This window comes from Tamandua tetradactyla, assembly GCF_023851605.1.
Source record: "Tamandua tetradactyla isolate mTamTet1 chromosome 15 unlocalized genomic scaffold, mTamTet1.pri SUPER_15_unloc_1, whole genome shotgun sequence".
NCBI classification, from domain to species: Eukaryota; Metazoa; Chordata; class Mammalia; order Pilosa; family Myrmecophagidae; genus Tamandua; species Tamandua tetradactyla.
This window is the reverse complement of record NW_027518244.1, coordinates 927,901-945,478: the sequence shown is the minus strand read 5'-3', so window position 1 is coordinate 945,478 and position 17,578 is coordinate 927,901. Positions and strand designations below refer to the sequence as shown.

Sequence of the window (17,578 nt, the reverse complement as noted above, 5' to 3'; positions counted from 1 at the left end):
CCAATTCCTGAGTTAATTTGCTAGACCAAGGCAATTCTAAGTAGAGTTGGCCTCCCTAACCTGCACAGTAGCATAAACCTTAAAATTAAAATAAACTAAGCATGTAATCAATCTGCACATGTTCAGTGATTAAACTATTTCAAACCTTCTTAGCTCAAGCCACCTTGCTCATTATCCTAAGCCCTATAAGTGTTTGTCTGAATGCTATAAAACCCTGAAAGTTTGTCCAGTAAAGGGATACAGATTTGAGTACTGTCCTTTTATCTCCACAATGCTAGCCTTTGGTGAATAAACTCGTTTTCTGTCCCTTCCCACACATTTCCATCTTTCCTCTTTTCCAGCTGTTTAGTTTTAAGACCCTGACATCAACTGACAGAGAGAATTTGAAAATGTCCTTTGTATCAATCTTTGTAACATTCTGTGCTTATCTGAGATTCTCCATTGTTGGCAACATGTGTGGAATGGGTTGAAAACAGGAAATACCAAACATTAGCTTTCCTACCTGAAACCTTAAAGCTAAGGACTCCCCGATGAGGACTACAATTAATACGTTTTCATTGCTTCTTCCCCAATTTTCATTAATAATTTTGTATTATCACTTTTCATTTTTTAGCACATGAAAATTTTATTTTACATTTGAGTCCCTGCAATATGAATATCTCTTGCTATCATTGGCATTTTAGCAATGTGTCATAGTTTAATTTGCAAAGGTTGATGTGTCTTACAATTGATAGTACCTTGGATTCTGTGAAAAAGAATACTTGAATTTCTAATATTTCCATTACAGCACTTTAGAGAATCAAATGTAAATTAGTGTTACCACGGGAAGGTAGAAAGAAGAACTAACTCTAGTTTTGCTAATTATGTGGGTAACAGTGGGCAACAGCAAGAGTCACTAGACTAGTACTTTAGTGAGGGATTATTTGGTTGCCATAAAAAATTAATTTAAGAATGAAAAAAGTAAGTACTGGGTCAATGAGAGGGAAGGGTAAGGGGCATGGTGTGTATGAGTTTTTTTTCTTTTTTCTTTTTATTTATGCTTCTGGAATGATGAAAATGTTCTTAAAAAGATCATGATGATGAATACACAACCACGTGATGATATTGTGAGACATTTATTGTACACTATGTATAGAATGCTTCTATTTTAAGAACATTGTGTTTATATGTTGTTTTATCAATAAAAGTATTAAAAATGAAAAAAAATATATGAAAAATCAATGATTGTAGGCATGTGATTATACTTTTGAGTATTATCTTCAACTGATCTATTTGTCTGTTTTATTTAACAACATAGTGTCTCAATTATTATACCTGTAAATAATTAGTATTAAAATAAATTAGTATAAGCATGAAAAAAATCAACTAGTATGGTTCCTGCATATTTTATTCTTTCCTAGATATTTTTCTTTTCAAGATTGTTTTAGCAATTCAAGGATTTTTCATTTGCATAGACATTTTAGATTGAAATTATCTATTTGTACCATATGACCTGAGTTTTGTTCTTTGGGATGGTGTTGGATATGTCCAACCAAAATTACATCTTAACTGTATTGATTTTTTCAGCACACGAATATAGTTTATCTCTCCATTTGCATAAATTCTCTCAGAAATGTTGAGTATTTTTAATGTACACCTCATGATAAATTTATTTATATATATGTTTTGCTGATATTATAAATGGTATTTTCATTTTCATTTCTCAAAACTTTCTGCTTGTACATAGAAATACAACTGATGTGTGTACAATGATATATCTTTTTCATCAGGTCTGATTATTAGTTCCTTTAGTTTTCTTTTTTGTTTTATTTCTTAAGATTTTTCTATATAAGTAGTCACTCATGTGAAAATTAATATAGTTTTAATTCTTCCTAAAAAAAGTGAAGGAAGTGACCATAAGTGATCAAAGCATCATGTGGAAACCAAGGGCAGAAAACAGAATTCATTGTAATGAATTGCTAATACACATGTAACTAATAAATCAGGCTTTAAATGATGATTTAATTACTGAATGATTATATAAATGTTCTTTTTGCATTTTGGGATTTTGAAATTGGCAGGGGAGATTACCTGGATGCCCTGAATTGTAATTAAGCTGTGTGGACACACGGATAGATCATAAAAGCCCTTATCTTTTATTTGGTGCCTGTGTGGGGCTCTGAGCTGCAACACCCTTTATCTGGTTATTTCCTTATAGGCATTAATGAATCTCAGTATCTTACCTTGGCAAATAATATCTACTAGGCTTTGCCATTAAAAGATAGATTTGTTAATTGTTAAATTGGTTTAATAAGTGTTTTATGTTTGTTTAATTGTTAACTGATGTATTTGGTGTGTGTTTTGTCCAGGGTTTGAGTAGAATCTGTTGATTATACCCTTAGCAATGAGTAAATCCCACAATTAATTGATATTTAATAAATTTAAGTAAGTATGTTTAAATGGTAGCCAGTGTGTTACCTGGGTATAGTAAAAGTTGATGGATGTCTAATTGTTAATTGATGTGCTAAATATTTTATGTCTGTTAGCTGGTATGTTCAGTCTAGTTATTAATTGGTATGTTACTCCATTTATGTTGGTCAAATGTTCATAAGTGGTTACTGAATATGGAAGTTCTTTTAAAAAGGAAAGCTTTAGGCTATATTGAAAATGAAAGAGATTTTGATTATGAGTCTATAAAATGTTTTATTTCTGTAACATAATTCTCATGTCTCAGAGAAAGAGCTTTACATATAAAAGGGACTTTTTGACTCAGAGGCCCCTCAGCTTCATTTGCCAGAACCAGATGTGGCAGCAAGATGAATGACTACCAGGTATGCTAGCACAGCACCCACAAAACGCAAATGAAGCAAGACTAGATTTGATAAACAGGCATGTGGTCAAGGCCTATTTCTGCTTGATAACCCTCCCTTGCTGGTGCAGTTTTTTCCTTTAAAACCACAACTCTCAGAAGGAGTGCTGGAGCCATTTTCTTTCCTTTTACTGGCAGTTTCACTGGTTCCAACCTGCTTTCTTCCACCTTGTTTTTTTCCTTCAATAAATTTGTTAAACTTGGACTCACTGTACATTGAGAATTCCTTAATTATTCAGAACCAACATTGTGGTGCTGAAACCCAGGAACAGAGTTTTGACCAAGGCTTGAGTCTCCCAACCCTACAGGGCAATGGGACAGCCTTCCAGCCAATTCTATTCAGAAGTCCAACTGAGGCTTGAGTTTTACATCCCATTGGGTGACAGAACAACTTTCCAGATGACTCCATTCCTCAAACTGCGTGGTTGTTCAAGTTCCCATGCACTCAATGGATTGAGTCCATCAGCACAGACCATCCTGACATGATGCTTGCTCACAACCATGGCTCTCAAACTTTGACAACTAATTCAGCCCTAGGTGAGTGATGCTTTACTGCCCATATCATCCCCTCCAGGAGTTTTGTCTGGTATTCTGGGGACACCTCAGCCTGCCCCAAGGTGGTGCCCCAACACACTTTAACACAGCATCCTGGCTTCTGGCCTAAAATCTGAGCACTCAGTCAAAACTCCCAATGCTCCAGGAGCACTTTTTCCCCACACAGCAGTCAAAGCAGTTCAAGTGATTCCTTGAATGAAAGACTGCATGTACTTTCCTGGTCCCTGATAACACTGGGGATGCCTGCTTTGTCATCACAAAAGAGCATGGATCTGGGTTGTTAGTCTCACTTGAGGTATGAGCTATGTCTTCAGTGGTCCTGTAAACCTCCAAGGAGCAGTAACTTGTTCAGTTTCCTGGGGCCATCTTGACCCACCCCAGTGCAGCATCCCAGCCCACTTTAATGCAGCACCCACCTCAGCCGCCTCCCCAAGCATGGTGCCCCAGCTTGCTTTAATGCAGCACCCTGGCCTCTTGACCTAAAATCTGCATAAGTCTCCTATAAGCAAGACCCCAACATTTGTCAGCTTCATATCCTCAGGGAGATCATAAGTCTCACATAAGCATCCCACGAACTGACCTCAGTAAGCCTTCTCAACAAACTCCAATTAAAAGGGGAAATAAAGTCAAAGAAACTTTTTCCTGCAATATGACTTAGCTACAATAACCTTTAGAACAAGAAAAATATTGTCCAGGAAATGGCAATTTCGATCAGCAAATTATCACTGAACTTAATAATTTTTTTTCAGCACAATGGCAAATAGTCTGAAGTTCCCCACTCTGAAGCTTTCTGGACTGTCAGGTCTTCTCTGTGTCACTCTATCACTTTGTACAAATCTGCTTCCTTCATAGAAAACCTTCTAAGCTTTCTTCCCCTCAGCAGACCCCTTAGCACTGAGGAGTCCTTCATAAAAAAACTTCTATGATTTCTGCTCATCCACAGACCCTCTTAACACTGAGAAGTCCTTCATGAAAAACCTTCTAAGATGTCTGCCTCTCAGCAGACACCATTAATGCTGAAGAGCCCTTCAATCAGATAGCTTCTTTCAACTTATGTTAACTTTAACAACATTTTCTTTTCGTCTTTGAACTTTATAGTAACACTATTTTCTTGTCTGCTTTGAATTTACTATCTTAAATGACCTCATCTCCCCTTGCTAGAATCTTTAAGAACCTCGAATCCTGTTTGTTTAGGGAGACAGATTTTGGGTTGTTAGGCTGTCTGGTCTCCTGCTACATGTGTAGTAATAAATTATTTTTCACTTTGAAACCCCAGTACCTCAAGAATTGGTTATTGAGCATATTGGGTGAAGATTTCATGGACTTTTTCCTGTAATACTGTGAATTGGACTGCGTAGTATACCCTGCTGGGCAGGCAGAATTCAGCACACCAGGAAAACCTGGAGGATAATATTCTCATGTAGGAATAAAATCACAGGTTTTATCAATTATCAGTAGAATGATTTAATTCTCTTGACCATGGCAGTCTTGCTTTGCAGAGTTATTATCTCTGTGTGGAGAATCCTTAAGTTCTATTGCCTTTGATACTCTAAATGAATGTAGTGTCTGTCCAAACATTGTCTCCTGTGTGAGGGCAAATTGTAAGGACCCTGTCACTTCCTCCATTTTGCTAGCAATTCATTGCACATAGCACGTACATGTCAGGATAGAAGTTAAAGGTCAAAGAATATAAAACTCTCCTCCCCTCCTCACTCCAAATCCTACAAGAGTCTACTGAACGCTGTTGTAGCCAAACTTCATTGGACTCTGTTAAACTTTATAAGCTTTTTGGTATTCCCCTTCTCTTTTCTCTCTTACTTTTCTCTCTTATTTATATGAGCTATTGACAATCAACAACAGGAGATAAATACACTAGCTTTGGTTTTTCTACAAAACAGAAAAGCATTAGATGTACTCACCTGTGCAATCATAACTGAGACCTGTTGTTTGTATGTTAATAAAATTTGGAAGGTTGAAGAAAATCTTAAAATTTTAAAAGAAAATACAGAAATAATTTTTAAAATGTGGGATGCTAATTATGGGAACAAATCATGGCTATTTTCATCTCTCCTATTTCACTTCACCGCTAAAATCATTTTTTGTATACCTTATAATATCGTTACTAATATTGTTTTTAGTTCTTTTCTTTGGCCCTTGTCTCTTACAGCTCCTCACCTAGTTCATACACTGGGTTGCCCAGTCAATAACTCAAGAATATGTGAATGATGTCTCCCAATACAAAAAGGAGAAGAAACAACTTTTTCTTTTGTCCAATGGCACCTCAGCTCACCCCCTAAATTTTTCCCTTAGTATGCCCCATTTAAGCCAGAAGCAGTTACAGAAAATGGACCATCACCCCATTCCTCCTATTTTCAAAAAGACCAGAACGCTAAGCCTTGGGGACAGGAATCCTTTACCCCAGGATGTAACCTACCCCTGGCAAAATACTTCAGAGAGCATCTCTAACCCCAAACTATGCCAGCCTGATGTCTCCTTCATCATCAATCAGCTTCCCTCTTGCCATAACCTCCAATTACTCAGCTGTCACTCTTTTGAAAATGCATTCTTGTGTAAATTACCCTTACTCAGTATACACTCTGGCATTTACAAACCTGCATGCCTAAGGCATCATTTAAATTTTAAACTTTAAAAATGGAAAGCTACCAACTCCTAACCTAGCACCCTATTTATGAAAACTATCCAATAGAGACCTACTTAGTCATTGTCTCCTCAATTCCCTAAACATAATCTTTAAAAACCCTATACCCCACCATCTCAGGACAGCCGTTTCTCACTCTTGAAATGCTGTTCAGGTGGCTCTGTTTCTCCCTGAAATAAAGCCTTGACCCAAATTCCTTTGGCCCTCCTCATTCCTGGTGAGTTTGTCTTTCACTAACATGCCATAAAATGTATATAATTCAGTGACTTTCATACATTTACAGAGCTGTGCAACATCATACAGAAAAGTTTTTTTTTTATTTTTTCAGATCTCTAGAATGTTAGGGATATACAGCTTAATATATTTAACTCTAGGGAGAAGAACAATAGCTAATCTTGTAAATATATCATGTCCCCTTTATAAATTATTATTCATTTTTCAAAGGTATACTTCCATTCAAAGGAACATAGCAATTTTTAAACCTAGCAATGATTGTTCCAAAGTCTTATCTGTAGAGGATATGAGTTAACATGTTGTGACTGCTTTCTTAATATATCCTTTGCCCTGATATGATTGTTTGAAGGGATTTACATACCTAGAAAAGCCATGTTTTAATATTAATCAATCTTGTGAGGGCAACAGTTTATTCTAATCCTTATTCAGTCTATAGGTTGGAAAATTGATTAGATGATATCCATGGAGACATGACTTGGTCAATTTTGAGTATTAAACTTGACTAGATGGAGAGATGTCTCCACCCTCTCCAAGTTAGTGTTGATTAGTTTACTGGAATTTTATAAAAGAGGAGACATTTTGGAGAAAGTCCCTTTTGAGAATGAGGGGAGAGCCAGAGAACCACAACAGAAGGATGAGAGAACCACAGAGTCCACCAGCCAGTCACCTTTAGAGATGAAAAAGGAAATGCTTCCTGGGGAGCCTCATGAAGCTAGAGGCCCAGAGAAGAAGTTAGCAGATACCATACTCACCATGATCCTTTCCACTTGAGAGAGAAACCCTGAACTCCACTGGCCTTCCTTAATCATGGTATCTTTCCCTGGATGCCTTAGATTAGACATTTCTATAGAATTGTTTTAACTAGGACATTTTCATGGTCTTGGAATTATAAACTTGTAGTTAATTAAATGCCCATTGTAAAGAGCCATTCCAGTTCTGGCATATTGCATTCTGGCAGCTTGAAAACTAGAACACCTGGGCTCTATTAATATGCTAGCAACTATCTTTGAAGATTGCTGTTTTCTGAAGTGAGTGTCATCCCAACTCCAAAAAATCAAGAATTCCAAAGGATGGATATACAAATTTCTCAGGATAAAGAAACTTAGAACAGTGATGAAGGAAATCCATAGAAGTGATTTACCTGTGCTGCACAGCTTCAGTCTCTACTTAAACAATTTCCAATTATTTTCAGTATATTCCAATTTGAAGAGTACTTTTGGTGAATGATTTAGAAGCAGGTTGAAAGGAAAGTAGATAGCATGTTTGAAAATGAATGTGTGCTCCAATCCAGGTATAAAGTTTGAACAATAAGATTGCCCTTTCAAAGAGGGCAATAAAAAAATTTCATGTTCTCCCAAGTGAGTGGGCCTTTCTGAAGAACAAATGGAAGATAGCAAAACCTTTTAACCCTTAGCCATAAAGATACTAAAAAATGTGCAAATGCTTTGGGAAAAGACTTTAAAGTAGAAATAAAGATGGTTTATTCATGATTTTCTCCATACTAGAGAATTTCTCAAATTTGTGTAGCACAAAAACTGCAGTCAAAGAAGTGAACTCTGCAATAATGGATATAATAATTAAACTCAGTAAAATTCAGGATTATGATTCTGAAAATGCCTCTGTGACATATCTTTTCAAACTCTGAAACTGATAATTCTAATAATTTGAAGTGGGGTGGAGAAGAGATTTTGCTCTAAGGAAAGCTATTAGAAAGTAACATGGATAGCTACTATCCAAGTCTGTTCATGAGATTCAACATTTTACCTTATTCTCACATTATTATTACAGAAAAGTATTTTTAGTCAAAACTCAGTTTTTACCTGAGTAATTGTGTGTGTATAGTACATACCTCAGGAAAAATTAATGGGAATATTTTAGTTAACCATTTTACAATTTATGTCATTTAAAACTAGGGTCTGAGTTCCTTATATTCAATAAGAATTTTAATGCTTTCTTGATGTGCCAATGTAACCATTGATCGTGATGCCTCAGTGTCTTAATATATTGAGTTGTAATTAGGTTATGTAGAGAGGCTAAGAACTGATCTAAATAACCAATGATGTTTCATTTAATTTTACATGCAAGGATGCAAGAAATCCATTGGATATAAAAGATCTTTGCCATTAATCTTTATTCTTGTCAACCATGTATTTTACACTCCACCTAAAACCACTATCATCTTCCATGCCAACTATAATACATATATAATTCTTTCCAATTTCTGAATTCTTCTGCATGTTTTCTTCTTTGGATGTTTGTTTACTTTTTGCTTTCAAGATTGTGTCTTCTAAGTTCCATCCATTCTACCTCTGTCTTCAAATAAATGATAATATAATGTAGAATGCAATAAGTGCTAAATGCTACTTCAAGAATATCCATCTGGAATAGAAGAGGATGACTAATGAAATAAAAAAGTTGGAGGAATTATTATTTTTGCTGAGGAGATTATAAAAACAAGGTCTTCATTGTTTAAGGATTCTATTACTGATGAATGAGCACTATATACAAAGGTAGGGATAAACAGGATGAGTCAGAAATACTAGAAACCTTTCCTGAGTTAGTGGATGTGATAGAAATTTAGCATTTGGGACCTTATTTAATGACTGAAACATTTTTCAGTTTAGGTATTAACTAATTGGTAGATATAAAACTACATGGATCATGATTCATAAGCTTAATTTAACTTATGTTAGAATTGGAATTTGAAAGCCTTTTATAACCAAAAATTCATGCTTTTTTCCCCTTGTGGTGGTTTGGTGTAGTATTTACCACAGAAAAACATGTACTTACTCTTAATACATTCCTGTTTGTATGAACCCATTTTAAGCAGGACTTTTAATTAGGTTACTTCAGTTAAAGTATGGCACAGCTCGTTCAGGATGAGTCCTAATCCTATTACTGGGTTCCTTTATAAGAGAATGCAATTCAGACACAGAGCTAATAAAACTACAGTAGAAGCAGCCAAAAGGTGAACATAAATGGAACCTGAAAGAGAGGAGAAAAACTGGGAGACACCACCATATGCCTTGCCATGTGAAAAGCTATGGACCAAACTCATAAGCAACCAGCCCCAGAATGCCCAGAATGTCTTTGGGAGAAAGCATTGCATTGTTGATGTCTTGATTTGGACTTTTTTTTCTAACCTCAAAACCATAAGCCATTAAATTCCCATTGTCGAAGTAATACCTTTGCATGGTTTTAACTAAAGCAGCCTAAGAAATTAGATCATTTCCTAATACAAAGATGTTTACAAAGATGATATAAATTTAATATTATACATCCAAAATGGTGAGTAATATGTTCAAGCTGAGGATAACATGGGTAAGTATCTAAGGTTGAAAAGGGGAGATATGTTGAACTAGAACCAGGATCCAGACCTAGGTTTATATTTTAAAATTAATGTCTATTTCTGTGAGTAATGAGGTGTAAGAGTTTATAGATTGAATGTACATAGGGCCTCTATTTTAAAAAGACTACATTTGGCAAAGTGGATAATGGTTTGGAGTAGAAAAACAATAGAAATTGTTAGTTAAATTCACTGCAACAATCTATGCAAGAAGAAATTAGGTCCTAGACCAGGAAAGTGTGGTATAAATATGAAAGGGAAGAGTGTGAGACATTGATATAGGAGATTAATTTGGACATTTATTGAATGTGGATCTTTGGGAAAGATATGAACCAAAGATAATGGTAAGAAAATATTTTAAGTATATAATACTGGGCAACATGTGTTGATTTTATCAAGGAAGTTAATATCAACAAATATAGATGGAGCCTAAGCTTAAAAGGACTCCAGGAAACCTGGGTCAAATGTAATAAAAGTCTTATTAATTGCCAATAAGAAATGTACTTCAATTATAATAAGAGAGAATAGGCTTTGATCAAGATGACTTGACTAAAATTATAAATAAAAATGAATTTGTGATATCTCATTTTTGGAAATAAACAAATACAATACTATACCTTAATGCTATATTATCTTAGGATAAAAGATTTATACAGACAATAATTAATATGATACATGATATATGTTTTATATTAACACTAATTCTGGCAAGCCTAAGTTTGGACAATATTTGTTGAGATTCTCTATGTAAAGCAATTCAATATTGTTTGAATGGGGTAGTGAGGTGGAGCGAAAGGCCAAGTTGGTAATAGATGCATTTGAAATGCTTTGACAGGGAAAAAACTTGAAAATTTTCTCTTGAAACTTATTTTCTTGCTTTTATCCTGGTAACCCTTCTCCATTTGTGTAAACAGTAAGTTAACTGCACCATTGAAACCTCAGCTCCTTCTATCCTCAGGGTATTCATTATTTTAAATTGCAATTTATTAAGCACAGCAAATGCTTCATTCTCTCTCTCTAGATATCATAAGGAACCATTCTGGTAATAGATAATTGTAGAAACTAATAGTTGAATCTAACTGAAGTTACTAGATAAAGAACTTTCCTGAAAAGGCACATTAAAAGAGCTATTAGCAATTAATTTGGCTGCTCATCTATGTACATCAATAAATATTGGTATACAGTTATTTTGTGTCATTGATTTATAAATGAAATCATATACTAATTCTGTAAATAATTTTCTAATATGTTTGATTTACACTAGAGTAATTCTTCATATGGATATTATATAATATTGTTATAAGGATTATATTTTAAAATTAGTGATTGATACATAGTGGCCAAGTAGTTTCCTTTTCTATTTGGGAGAAGTATCAGTAAAAAAAAAATTAAAAAATTTAACAGTTTAAATAATATTTTCCAAAACGTCTTGAAATAGAGATTTTATGACTGTAGGAGAAAAAATGTCAGTCTCATTCTTTTAAAACTATTTATGATAAAGGATTGACTAAAAATTGTTAAGAAACTCTCTGGAATGTATGAGATAATTCTATATATATAATTGCAAACTTAAATTTGGAGTTGCTACTTAATTATCTTTTGCTTTTAATGTAATATCTGCTAAAGGAATCTGAAAACAAAATATACTAACGATGCTTTTTGGCAAATTATTTCCCTAAACATATATTTTGGCTCCAATGACAGCTAAAGGCTATGGATATTGTATTAGTTTGCTAATGCTGCTGAAATGCAATATACCACAAATGAAATGACTTTGAAAAGGGAATTTATTAAGTTACAAGTTTACAATTCTAAGGCCATAAATATGTCCAAGCTAAGGCATCCAGAGATAGATACCTTTACTCAATAAAGGCCAATTTGGGAAGGCACATGCCTGACATATGCTGGTCCTTGTTCCTGGTTCCATTGCTTCCAGCTTCTTATGACAGTGATTTTCTCTCTAACCATCACTGGGCCTTCACTAAGCTCCTCTGGGATACAACTCAAGCTTTTTGTTTGCTTGTTATCTCATGGGAAGGGAAGTCTCATGGTGACATCTGCAGTTCTAAGTAACTTTGACTAGGCATCTGCTCTCTCTATCAGCACTCCAAGCATCTTCATATTTCTGTGCCTCTGCTGGCTCTGTAGCAACTGTGTTTTCAGCAAAATATCTCCCCTTTTAAAGGACTCCAGTAAACTAATCAAGACCCACCTGAAATAAGCAGAATCACATCTCTAATTAAAAGCTGCACTCAAAATTGTATGTGTACATCTCCATGGAACTAATCAAATCAAAAGGCAAATCCACAACTGGCTGGGTCAATCTCCATGGAAACAATCTAACCAAAAGTTTCCCTCCTTCAATTTTGAATCAGTATGAAAGGACATGACCTTTCTGGTGCACACAGCAGTTTCAAAACCAGCACAGATAGTAATTTCTTATATGATTTATTTTTCACGATCTTCTTCCAAAAAAGTCACATCGGTATAAAAGAAATGCTTTTAATCCTATCCCTTTGGTTTTGCATTAACTGTGAACTCACATTCAATATCATTCTTCTCTTTTACTGCTATTATCCTGAAAGTTGGAATAAAGAGTTGATCATTTATTTCTATAATTAAGAGTCATGAAGAAAAATTCAGGATAGCTCATTGCACTGATTGATATAACAAATAGTTGGAGATATTTAGCCTAATAGGGTAACAGAAGTATACATCAATCCTGACACTTATTCATTGCTTCAAAGTTCTTCACTCAGTTATGGCTAGCAGGTGGTCAGTTTCAGCACATCAATGCTTATTTATAATACGTTTCCTCTCATAAAAAGACACTCACAGACAGAAAGTTCATGATTTCCCTCATTCTGTCTTTCTGAAGGAATTCCATTCACATTGCATGTGGGTGCCTCTCCGAGAGTATGAGTATGTGTGGGCAGATGTGAGAGTTAGGTTCAGGTGTCAATTTGGCCAGGTGATGGTGCCCATTTTTTCTGTTGCTGTTGATTTACATCACCAGCATTTGAATTTCATCTACAGCTGATTACATCTGCAATTGGCTAAAGGGAGTGACTTCCGCAATGAGTGATGTTTTAATTTGATCAGCTGGAAGGTTAAAAGGAGAAGTCAGATTAGAAAGAAGTAGCTCAAAACAGCTCAGCCCAGCACAGAGCTCAGAGTATGCACAGACTGAGACATTTAGAGATGCAGAAAAGAAATGCCCCAGGGGAAGCCATTTGAGACTGGAAGAGAGAAAAGGAGGCCAGCAGACTTGCCATATGCATTCTCAAATGACAAGGGAACATAGATAAAAACCAGCTGAAATTCTTGTGCAGAACTGTAAATTTGTAACTGAACAACTTCCCTTTATAAAAGCTAATCTATTTCTTGTGTATAGCATTCTGGAAACATTAGGAATGTAAACAGCAGAGTTGACATAATCATCTAGTACTATAATTTTTCTAAAGTATTGTTACAAATAACTAATGGATTTCTTTATGGCCTGGGCAGGTTCTGGGAATCAAGTCAGGGTCCCTGTCATTGCAGGTGAGAATTCTGCCACTGAGCCACGATTACTCAACCTTTTTTACATTTTTTAATGGAACATTTTAAATGAACACTTTACTTTGGAATAATTTTAAATTTACAAATGTAGTAGAGTTCTTCTATACCCTTCACCCTGCTTTGGTTTTCTTTAATTTTTTTCATTTTACATTTCCATGACACTTAGGTCAAATCTAAAAAACCAACATCCGATTTTACCAAATTTTGCTTTAATGTCTTTGTTTCTGTTTCAGACCATCTATCATATCATATTGCATTTGGGAGTCATATCTTAGTCTCCTCAGTCTCTTAGTCTCATTGGTTCTCATGGCTTTGAAAATTTTGAGTAGTACTGGTCAGATATAGCATGAAATTTCCATATATTAGGGTTTGGCTGATGTTTTCTAACGATTAGACTGGTGTTAATGGTTTTTAGAAGGAACAAAACAGTGGCAAATTGCTCTTCTTATCACATCCTAGCAGGGGTATGTGATATCAACAAGGCACTACTGATAATGGTAGCCTTAGTCACTTGATTAAAGTAGTTTTTTCCAGTTTTCATTACTATAAAGTTAGAATTTTTCTCCTTCCACAATCTAGTCTTTGGAAAACAGTCCCTAAGTCCAGCCTACACTAACATTACTTAAGGGGATGGAGGAGAGTGGATATTGAAGTCCACTTCCTAAAGGGAGGAATAATCACATACATCTCTAATCCAGTATCACAGCATTCATTCTTGCTCTTCTTTCTTGTTTATCTGCAATTTATCTTACTAGTAGTGAGAAATATGTTTCTCATTATCACCATACATTAGCTTTTTGCTTACCCTAGTGTACATGTAAATCAGTTTCAGAATTGTTCACTGTACCCCATAAGAAATAAATTTACCAGATAGAGCAGGGTTTTCATGTACAGTTACTTTTATCTTTAGTCCTACATTTTTTCAGTATAAATACCATTTTCCAAAGTTACTTAGGTCAGTACATTTTTTATCAATACAGTTATTTTGTATGTTTTTGACACGGTTAAATTCATTTATTGCAGCCTGCTTTTCATCCCTAGGTTCTTCCACATTCTCATAGATTTGTTTGTTCACCTGCATTACAGTTATTTTTTGTGATGTATAATTACGTGAGTTTTTGAAAATGCAAAGAATCATGTATGTCCTAGCACAGCACAAACCAAAATACTTCCTTCATCCCCAAATTTTCCCTGTGCATCTACTGTGTAATCAACCACTCTTCCCTACCACACTCTCTGGCAATCACTGATCTATTTTACATCCCCAGTTTTGCCTTTCCTAGAATGTATTTTGAATGCAATCATATAATAATCAGTCTCTGAAGTATTGTTCACTGTGTAAAGTGTATGCAAGATTAATCCATGTTTTGTGCACTTCAGTAGCTTGCTCCTGTCTATTGCTGAATAGAATCCATTCTATGAGCATACCCCACTTTCTGCAACTTTCTCCTATCAGAGGAGACTGGAGTGCTTCTAGTTCTTAGTGATTATAAATAAATTTACCAGGAACATTTGTACAGATTTTACATGGAAATATTTTCAATTAACTTGTGTAAATAGATAATTGCATGATTCATGGGTCATATGATAAGTCTATGCTAATCTTTATAAAGAAATGCTAAAGTGGCAATAATATTTTGAAAGTCTATGTTACATTTTGTTACTCTATGTTACATTTTGTAAGTCTATGTTAATCCTTATAAAGAACTGCTAAAGTGGCAATAGCTTTTGGTATTTCCACAAATAATTAATGAAGATTCCTCTAGCCCAGCATTCTTGTTAGCACATGTCAGTTTTTTTTTGGTTTTAACCAATAAAACGTTTTGTGGGAATTAGTTTTCTCTCTTGCTATGAAGTAGGGAAAACTCTGAACACCACACAAGAAGCACCAAAGCCTCTGAGAAGGGAGCATTTTTAATGCTGCAGCACACTCAGAGGACTTCTATCCAAAGTCCAAGCCCTGAATATCCTTTGTTCCTATATTATATAGGCTAGCAAGCAGGGCATGAGTTACCATGGAAAGGGACAGGGATGGTGCAAAGCCAGAACTTGCAAGGTGGGAGTTATCATGGGAATGGACAAGGGCAATGCTATAAGTTCTGGCTCTTAGCTGATTTCTTTTATCTGGAAAGTAGACATTTTGTCTTGCTATGCAGATGGGCCTGGGCATGCCTGGACACAACTAGACAGGTGCAGGAGAAATTTTGTTTCATTGTCTCTCTCTGAAAGCACGTTTTTACACATTCTTGAGAGTACACAAATTCATAAAGTCATTTTAGTAAGGAAATATAGCAATAATACTGGGGCCACTCTTATGAACTACCTAATTCCGCCCTCTTGATGATATTATTCATCACATTTTATTCTATAGATGTAGCGTCATTTTCACTTGTGGGGACTAATCCATATTTATGACAGCTTGAGGGGTGCAGGCCTCTGAGATAAGTAGGTGGGAGGCAAATTTCTGTCTGCTAAGGCTTCTATAGTTTGATTTACACATTTTAGTAAGCAAGGGAGGAGGCAGAGGAGAACAGGATTTAAATGAAGCAGCATTAAAACACTTCCAATCAGGACCATTACATCCTCAGGAGTTAGTGGTTGAGAAATTGTGCCAAGGTTGAGAAATCTTGCACTAACATATACTGTCTCACATAGATGTAAGTAGAATTAGCACTTCTCAGACTATAATTTTTGAAGTACGATTTTAATTTTTCCCACTTATATCAGGATGCCTGACAAAGCAAATATGTCCAAGAAAAAATCTCAAAAGTTAAAAAGAAATCCGAAAAGAAAAATTGATGATGAAGAAATGGAGTTATCAGAAAAAGAGGTTAGAGACACAATGGAAAAAATTTAAAAATACCCAAATCATCTCTCTTCTGAAGGAAAAACAAAGCATACTAATCTGAAACAGATAAAGATAACATCCAACAAGAGAAAAACCTGGCAACCTCTTTCAAGGAGTAGCAGAGAGTATTTACAGTCTATGATGGAATCAGTAATAATAGCAATTTTGAGTAACAATATCAAAGAAAACAAACAAATCCAATATCATCTCAACTGTCTGAAGAAAAGATTGCTACAACTGTGTGAAACACTGGAAGTGCCTCCCAAAAACCAGAAAAATTTAACTAATGTGTCAAGTCTGCTGAAAATGAAAAGGGCACAGCACAGTGCTAATGAGGAAGGTCTGGCAATATTGCAGGAAGAAATAGATAAAATAGTGGCAACCACAGAGTCAATGACCGAGAACATTCAAAGGCTCAAAAGCAAACTTCACATTCTCACTAATGAATTGGAAGAAGAGGAGCAGAAGGTAAAACACATGTTTCAGATGGATAGTAGTGAAGTACTCTCTCTTCCAGAACTTTCTCAGAACAGTCTCAAAGCACCAGTACTTCAGAAGGAAATTTTGATGCTAATTCCAAACCAGAATGCTCTTCTGAAGGACTTGGATGTTCTTCATAATTCATCCCAGATGAAGGACGTACTAACTTTCATTGAAGAAGCCTATAAGCGACTGGATGCCTCTTAACAAGTTTTTATATGAAATTGTTTCATATTAATTTAAACTTTATGAATTTATTGAACTATTACCTTACAAATGATATTTCAGAGACTCAGGCTTCTGTGGGAATTACTGTCCCTTAATTACATGCACTTTAAAATTAGCCTATGCAGATATACCATAAGCATCTTGTGTAGTCCTGGAGTTTAGCAACTCCAAGCCTGGTAAACCACATCTATTATACTGCTGCATCTCTGGTTATTTCCGTGGAACCTGAAAAGAAGAACTGCCACAATCTGTTAGTTAATAATGGCTGACTGAAGGTCATTTATTGCTTAGTGTAAATAAGGTGTGATGCTATGAGTTAATATACGTAAAGTCTTTGCATGATATCTGGTACCTAGTTTGCTCTCACTAGTATCATTTACCTGATATCTTGCAGTTTGCTGTCTGGTCATATAGATGTTGAGAAATCCCCAAATGCCTTTAATCTTCTTCAGAACTCCCTAATCTTTTTGTAGTAGTTGATATTTGAGAGGTGCCTTTCACTGTGATGGTAGCATCAATGTTGTATTTTTTTATTGCATTAGTGAATATATGTTGAATTTATTTTCCATTGTGATCAAAGGATGCTTTTATTTCAGAAAACTATTAAAAAGGAATTCCTAAGCAAGCTTATTCTCTTTAGTGACCCCTTTAAACAAATATCAAGCAAAAAACCTTTCTTTCTAAACCGTGTTTTCCTCATTGTAATAAGCATCTGTATATGTGTAACTAAATTATCATTCAACTATATAAAAAAACTATTTCTAACCAAAAATAAACCACTTCTAATCAGAGTTTTGAACCCTCTAAAGGTTGAGAACC

General features: G+C 35.1%; 1 pseudogene; it reads left to right on the top strand.

Moving 5' to 3' along the window:
- The first annotated feature begins 15,931 nt into the window (after positions 1 to 15,931).
- On the top strand, positions 15,932 to 16,745 carry LOC143672766 (centromere protein Q pseudogene; annotated as a pseudogene).
- The last annotated feature ends 833 nt before the right edge of the window (positions 16,746 to 17,578 follow it).